The sequence below is a fragment of the Schistocerca serialis genome, chromosome 4 (genome assembly GCF_023864345.2).
Source record: "Schistocerca serialis cubense isolate TAMUIC-IGC-003099 chromosome 4, iqSchSeri2.2, whole genome shotgun sequence".
NCBI lineage: Eukaryota > Metazoa > Arthropoda > Insecta > Orthoptera > Acrididae > Schistocerca > Schistocerca serialis.
In genome coordinates this window covers 91,454,613-91,462,347 of record NC_064641.1, presented here as the reverse complement: position 1 = coordinate 91,462,347, position 7,735 = coordinate 91,454,613, and the positions used below count along the sequence as shown (strand labels likewise).

Below are 7,735 nucleotides of genomic sequence, written 5' to 3'. Positions count from 1 at the left end.
CTCTGAAATTTCGCCAAGCAGTCCTCAAAAGCAAATGCTGTCGACTTAGCTCACCAATATCTCAAACACTAAGACATTCTTGATCCTACACATAATGTTGACTGGCACTAGTAACATGGCCGCCTGCGGTCAAAGCCAGCAAGGGAATTTCTTCTTCCAGCCTCTTTCCCAGTATCAGGTAACGAGCGGGAACCGTCTCAATTATGATTGGCTGACATACTCGCTGCCAATTAGAATGCTTGCTCATGATCATAATAGCGCCAAAACTGGCCTGTACCAATCCTTCCAATAATTCTGGAAATATTCTTTAGATACAGATTATACTCCAGCTGACTTTCTAGCTGCTCTGTTACAATATCAATCACACCTAGACATACGTCATCAGCACAGTGAGTAAATTCCCTAGTATCATTTTCCCACGACAGGCTTGCGTAACTCTTGCAAGTTACTTAAGACGGTATATAATGCAACACTGAAATTAAACGGATGTCCCACATACACACTCTCATTTACTCACATTTACTCCCACAACCATATTAGACACAAATAATAACTTTGTCTAACTTTTATATTACGAAAACGAAAAAAATAAAAGTTTTAATATGAAAATCTCAATTAATTATTTCTGCACACTGAGAGTTCGGTTTATGTTTTCCAATTATACCAGAAGATAAACTATAATGTTTCCTAACTGAATTTAGTTCCCTACGTGTCGTTTTTTTTTACTTTTTAGTAATTTTTTTATCTCCGAAACTATGATAGTTACAATGCTGAAATTTTTATACAATCTTCTCCTGAATAACAAAAGGTAGTTTACCGATTTTGAAAATGATTGAATAATATATAATATCATTTATTTAGGTTCTTATACGTAATAAATGTACGCGTCCAGTAAGAGACCTTGAATACCTTTCCCACGGCAGGCAGACAGATGCAAGTGTGTCTCCCGGGTAGGCCGCTAGATGTCAGCCTCTGTAGTTACATGCAGCAAGCTATCCTAAGACAAACGTTCGCTCGGAACAACTTGCGACGCTACAAGGGATTCGCAGTATTGGGACAATATCCTCTAACTCTTGTCCAGACCCACTGTCTACATTAAGGTCCGTCGTTCAGAACAATAATTCAGAAGCTCACCAACCCCACATACCGTATATCTTTCTCTTGCAGGCAGAGATCAACAGAATGTAATGTCCTGTTGACATGAACTTGACTGAGCTTAATCCGAACCACTACAACTTGTTTTCCGTCGTCGCGAGAGACCCTCTACAGCGCATTGGATGTCCTCAGGAGGGCTGCGGACTGGCTTCTACACTTACATCTCCACAGACACTCCGCAAACCAACGTGCGGTGCGTGGCGGAGTGCACCCTGTACCATTAGGTATCATTTCCTTTTCTATTCCACTACCAAATAGAGCGAGAGAAAAACGAATGTCTGTATGCCTGCTAATTTCTCGCATCTTCGTGGTCCTTACATCTACATGGTTACACTGCAATTCACACTTAAGCGCCTGGCATAGTGCTCATCGAACCATTTTCATACTACTGCTCTTCCATTCCACTCTCGAATGGCGCGTGGGAAAAAGGAACACTTAAGTCTTTCCGTTCCAGCTCTGATTTCTCTTATTTTATTATGAAGATCATTTCTTCCTACGTAGATGGGTGTCAACTAAATGTTTTCGCATTCGGAAGACAAAGTTGGTGATTGAAATTTCGTAAATAGGTCTCACCGCAAAGCAAACCGCCTTTGTTTCAGTGACTGCCACCCCAACTCGCGTATCATATCAGTGACTCTCTCACTCCTATTGCGCGATGACACGAAACTAGCTGCTTTTATTTGCACTTTTTCGATGTCCTCCGTCAATCCTACCTGGTAAGTATCCCACACCGCACAGCAATATTCCAGCAGAGGACGGACAAGTATAATGTGGGATGTCTCTTTAATGGGTTTGTCGCATCTTCTAAGTGTTCTTCCAACAAAGCGGAGTCTTTGTTTCCCTTTCCCCACAATATTCCAATTTAAATTGCTCGTAATTGTAATCCCTAGGTATTTAGTCAATTGATAGCCCTTAGATTTGTGAGATTTATCGTAGACCAAACATTTATCGGATTCCTTTTAGTAGTCATGTGGATGACCTCGCACTCTCTAGATCATTTTGTAATTAGATTGATCGTCTGTTGATTTTGCTGGATGGTAAATTACAGCGTCACCTGCAAACAATCTGAGGGGGCCAGATTACCACCTAGATCATTTATGTAAATCAGGAACAGCAGAGGGACTATGACACTAACATGCGGAATGCCGGATATCACTTCTGTTCCACTGGATGATTTAAAGTCTATCACTACGAACTGTGACCTCTCTGAGAGGAAATCACGAAACCAGTCATACAACTGAGACGATACTCCATATCCACGCAATTTGATTAATAGTCTCTTGTGAGGAGCCTTCTGGAAATCTAGGAATATGGAATCGATCTAAGATCCCTTGTCGACATCACTCATTACTTCATGGGAATAAAGGGCTAGCTGAGTTGCACAAGAACGATATTTTCTGAATCGGTATTGGTTTTGTATCAGCAAGTCATTTTCTTCTAGGTGATTAATAATGTTCGAGTACAGTATATGCTCCAAAATCCTACTGCAAATTGAGGTCAATGATATGGGTCTTTAATTCAAAGGGTTACTCCTAATTCCTTTCTGAATATTGGTGTGACCCGTGCTACTTCTAGTCTTCAGGAACAGACCTTTCGTCAAGTGAGCGGTTGCATATGATTGCTAAGATAGGCGCTATTGTGTCTGCACACTGTGAAAGGAACACGATTTGTATACCATCTGGACCGGAAGACTTGCCTCTCTTAATGTACGTTGGCGGCAGTAGAATCGTTCGGCAGTCAACTTCAAATTTCGGTTCTCTAAACTTTCTCAATAGTGTTTCCCTCCAGGGATTGCCATTTGAGTTCCAGAAGCATCTTCGTAACACGTATTGTCGAACCTACCGCTAACAAATCTAGCAGCCGGCTACTGAAGTGCTTTGATGTCTTCCTTCAGTTCAGCCTGGTACGGATCCAAAACACTCAAGCAGTACTCAAGAACAGGTCGCACGAGTGCCACATATGCTGTCTCTTTTACAGATGAACCACTCTTTCCTACAATTCTCCCAAGAAACCCGAAATCGACCATTCGCCTTCCTTACCACAGCTCTCACATGCTCATCCCACCTGACGCCGCTTTACAACGTTACGCCCAGATATTTAAACAACTTTACTGTGCCAAGCAGGACACCAGCAATACTCTTCCGTACATTACGGGTCTGATCTTCCTACTCGTCAGTATTAACTTACATTTTCGCACATTTAGAGCTAACTGCCATTCATCGCATCAACTGGAAAGTTTGTCTAAGTCGTCTTATATCTTCCTACACCTTAACATTCACAACGGCATAATCAGAAAACAACCGAAGATTGCTGCGCAACTTGTCTGCCAAATCATTTATGTATGTAGACGACAACAGCTGTCCTACCACAGTTTCCTGGCGCACTTCTGACGACACACTTATCGCTGATGAAGACTTGCTATCGAGAACAGCATACGGAGTCTATTATTTAAGAAGTCTTAGAGCCGCTCACATATCTGTGTACTTATTGCAGGTTTTAACAGCCTGCAATGGGGCACCGTATGATATGCTTTCCGGAAATCTAGAAATACGGAATCTGCCTGTAGCTCGTCATCCATATCATGAGGGAAAAGGACATGTTGAGTTTCGCACGAGCGTTGCTTTTTAAAACCTTGCCGATTCGTGAACATAAGCTTCTCAGTTTCAAGAAGGTTTATTATTCTCTAGACGGCTGGAGTGGCCGAGCGGTTCTAGGCGCTACAGTCTGGAACCGCGCGACCGCTGCGGTCGCAGGTTTGAATCCTGCCTCGGGCATGGATGTGTGTGATGTCCTTAGGTTAGTTATGTTTAAGTAGTTTTAAGTTCTAGGGGACTGATGACTTCAGAAGCCCCATAGTACTCAGAGCCAATTGAACCACTTTTATTATTCTCTAACTGAGAATATGGTCAAGGATTCTACAGCAAACGAAAGTTAGAGATATCTGTCTGTAATCTTGTGGGTCCGTTCTTTTGCCCTTCTTATATACTGAAGTCACCTGCGCTTTTTTCCAGTCGCTTGGGACTTTGTGCTGTGCGACATATTCATGATAAAAGCGAACTAAGAGAAGGACGAATCCCGTAGAGTACTCTCTGTAAAATCGAACTGGGATTCCATCCGGACCCGGTGATTTATTTGCTCTCTAATCTTTCAGTTACCTGCACGTAAGCTTAAGTTCGCCTTAACATCAGTATGAGTAGTTTCAGTAATAACATGAATAGTAATAGTAGTAAATTATTTATGAAAATAATCATTAGACAGTGATATAAGAGCTTTCAGTTTAATTAGGGAAAACAGAAGACAGATATACAGACGTATGGATACACACATTTGTTCAATGAGGACAGAACAGCCTTGTGGAAGGAAACCATCCAGGCGTTTGTTTAAAGCAGTTTTACAGATACCATAGAAAAATTAAATCGGTATGGCTGCACACATCATCTGTCTTCCCTAAGAGGCAAGTATCCTAACAAATCTACTACGGTTATTTTTCTGTTGAACACACTTGGAACAAGTTAGTTTAACAATATGAAAGATAATATTGTGTCGAAATAGTTTTACGTGCAGTCACTTTCAACTCAAATTTTGTGGTCTATGGTCAGGGATGGGATTGTTTGGGGGAAGAAACCAAACAGCGAGGTCATCGGTCTCATCGGATTAGGGAAGGACGGGGAAGGAATTCGGCCGTGTCCTTTTAAAGGAACCATACCGGCATTTCCTGGAGCGATTTAGGGAAATCACGGAAAACCTAAATCAGGATGGCCGGACGCGGGATTGAACCCTCGTCCTCCCGAATGCGAGTTCAGTGTGCTAACCACTGCGCCACATCGCTCGGTCTACAGTCAGGGTGGTTCGCGGTGTGTTCACCACCCGAATGGCTAGCAGTTGCGTGTATATCAACTGTAGCCATTACTTACACCATACTACTCGTTACAGAGCTTAATAATGGACAATCTGCCCCTAAGCTTGCTGCACAATAGAGCTTCAAATACACTGTCTCCACAAAGTATGATCACTCATTTAATCTAACTTATGGAACCTGTTTAAATTAGCGAAAGGTATAATGAGCATGGAGTATGGACTGAGAGGGAAATACAAAAGTAAAGAAATACAAAAGCAAAGAATAACAACAAGAATGAGATCAACTATAAATTTAGCATCGGAACTACTGGAAATTACAAAGTACGCTAAGGGAATGAACTATGCGCCCTTGGATGCAATATGTTGCATGGCGAACGAAGCAAGATGGATAGAGGACACGTACTAGCAAAGGAGACAAGGGGGTTCCTCAGAAAAGAAGTGTATTTTTTTTTTAAATTTTGTTCGATATAGTTCGTTGCCTTTGGTCTGGGTGGACGTCACAAGACATCCGTTCAAGTTGATCGTTGATTTCTTGACTCACTTTTTTTGTTACAGAGAGCACGCAGCACTCTGACCGAACATGCTAAGCTACCGTGCCGGCTCTGTTCTTATTAACCACAGGCCTTAAATTCAGGAAGAAATGCACTACAACGTTGGAAGCTGAAGAAGTGAATTGAAATTTATGCTGCGGCCGGGATTCGAACCGGGTCTTCTTGCTTATTAGGCAGATATGCTTACCATTACACCACCACAGCATTATCGTCAATATAGCTGCACGAACTGCCCAAGTCGAATACCCTCCCTAACACCAGTTACACATCTCCCCTGATATTGTCACTATTACCAGGGCTCTCCTGCATTTGAATAGCAAACCAGCATTGGACGTAATGGAGAAGTGCTGTATCACATGTGATTGTATAGATCTTAAATTAAATTTTCCCTGAGACATTTAAGTCTCTAATTTATGTACGATAACGTTGGAAGCTGGTTTGCTACTCCAATGTCGGAGAGCCCTGGTAATAGTGACAGTATAATGGGAGGGTATTCGACTTGGGTAATTCGTGCAGCTATATTGACCATAATGCTGTTGTAGTATAATGGGAAGCATATCTCCGCAGGAAGCAAGTAAGACACGAGTTCGAGTCCCGACCGCAGTACAAATTTAAATTCACTTCTTCAGCTTCCAACGTTATCGTAGATAAATTAGAGACTTAAATGTCTCAGGGAAAATTTAATTTAAGTGTCACAAAGTGACTCATAGATTGTGGAAAAACAAGAAAAGACGAGAATGTATGTGTGTAAGATGTGATAGAAGAACGCAGGAAATTAAGTGCTTTGTTAGCCAGAGAATCAACGCGGAAAGGAATATGTGAAATGAACTTAACGTGAAGAAGGGATCGAGTGATAGGCCATGCATTAAGACTTCAGGGAACAAATTCCACTGTTGCAGAGGGAAAAAGCTGTAGGGGAAGGAGGAGATGTGGAGCACAGTGTGACCAAAAAGTCCACTGACGTTTGAAAATGCACCGACTCACGGAAGTATGTAGGTATGCTTAAAATGCCATCGACTTTTATTGAAACCACTAACGAGTGCAAAAACCGGCCAACAGGCAGCGCTGGACAGCAACAGGTCAGCGATGCCGCGTGAGACTCGCGCGTAGAACAAGCTGTAATGAGATAAGAATACGAGCACTTCGTTTGGTGAGGATCGTGTGGTGAGCCGCCACTTTGGTCATTCTTGTCCTCCCAGGTCCGTGGGCCTCAATCGGCTTGGTTAATTATTGGTTGCAGGGTTAGATAAAGACGCAAGTCTACCGCGATCGTCCGACCTCTTTACGGACGCTAAAAGACATCAGACGGAAATTTCTCACCACACCTAATGATATGCTGTACAGTGCTCTTCACATCACTTTTCTCGACAGGTACGTTGATGAATAACAAATGACACGTTTAGTATTTCTTATAAACACATCGACTTCGCTAAAAATCATATGTTATGCTAATGATTGCATATTTATCATATGATGAGCTATCTGTTGGTCTTGAAACTTGAAACTTCCTGGCAGATTAAAACTGTGTGCTGGACCGAGACTTGATCTCGGGACCTTTGCCTTTCGCGGGCAAGTGCTCTAACAACTGAGCTACCCAAGCATGACTCACGATCCGTCCTCCCAATTGTACTTCCACCAGTACCTCGTCTCCTACCTTCCAAACTTCACAGAAGTTCTCTTCCGAAACTTGCAGGACTATCACTACAGGAAGAAAGGATATTGCGGAGACATGGCTTAGCCACAGCCTGGGGGATGTTTCCAAAATGAAGCACTTGCCCGCGAATGGCAAAGGTCCCGAGTTCGAGTCTCAGTCCAGCGCACAGTTTTAATCTGCCAGGAAGTTTGAAAATGAGCGCACACTCCGCTGCAGAGTGAAAATGTCACTCTGGAAATATCTGTTGGTCATTTTGTGAATTTTTTTTTTTTTTTGCTTTCGGTTAAACTCCATGTCATTTCAAGCATGTGTGCCAATTTTTTCTTCCTAACTACATTATTCCGTGAAATATTAAATTTTCAAATGTTAACGTACTTTGGGTTGCCCTGTACTTGGTTCAAATGGCTCTGAGCACTATGGGACTTAACATCTTAGGTCATCAGTCCCCTAGAACTTAGAACTACTTAAACCTAACTAACTTAAGAACATCACACACATCCATGCCCGACGCAGGATT

The 7,735-nt window shown here is 42.3% G+C and overlaps 1 non-coding gene across 1 annotated transcript; it reads right to left on the bottom strand.

The window, feature by feature from the left end:
* Positions 1-5,696: 5,696 nt before the first annotated feature.
* Positions 5,697-5,768, bottom strand: Trnai-aau (transfer RNA isoleucine (anticodon AAU)). Its single transcript has one exon. It is a non-coding gene; the product is annotated as a tRNA-Ile (tRNA).
* Between the last annotated feature and the right edge of the window lie 1,967 nt (positions 5,769-7,735).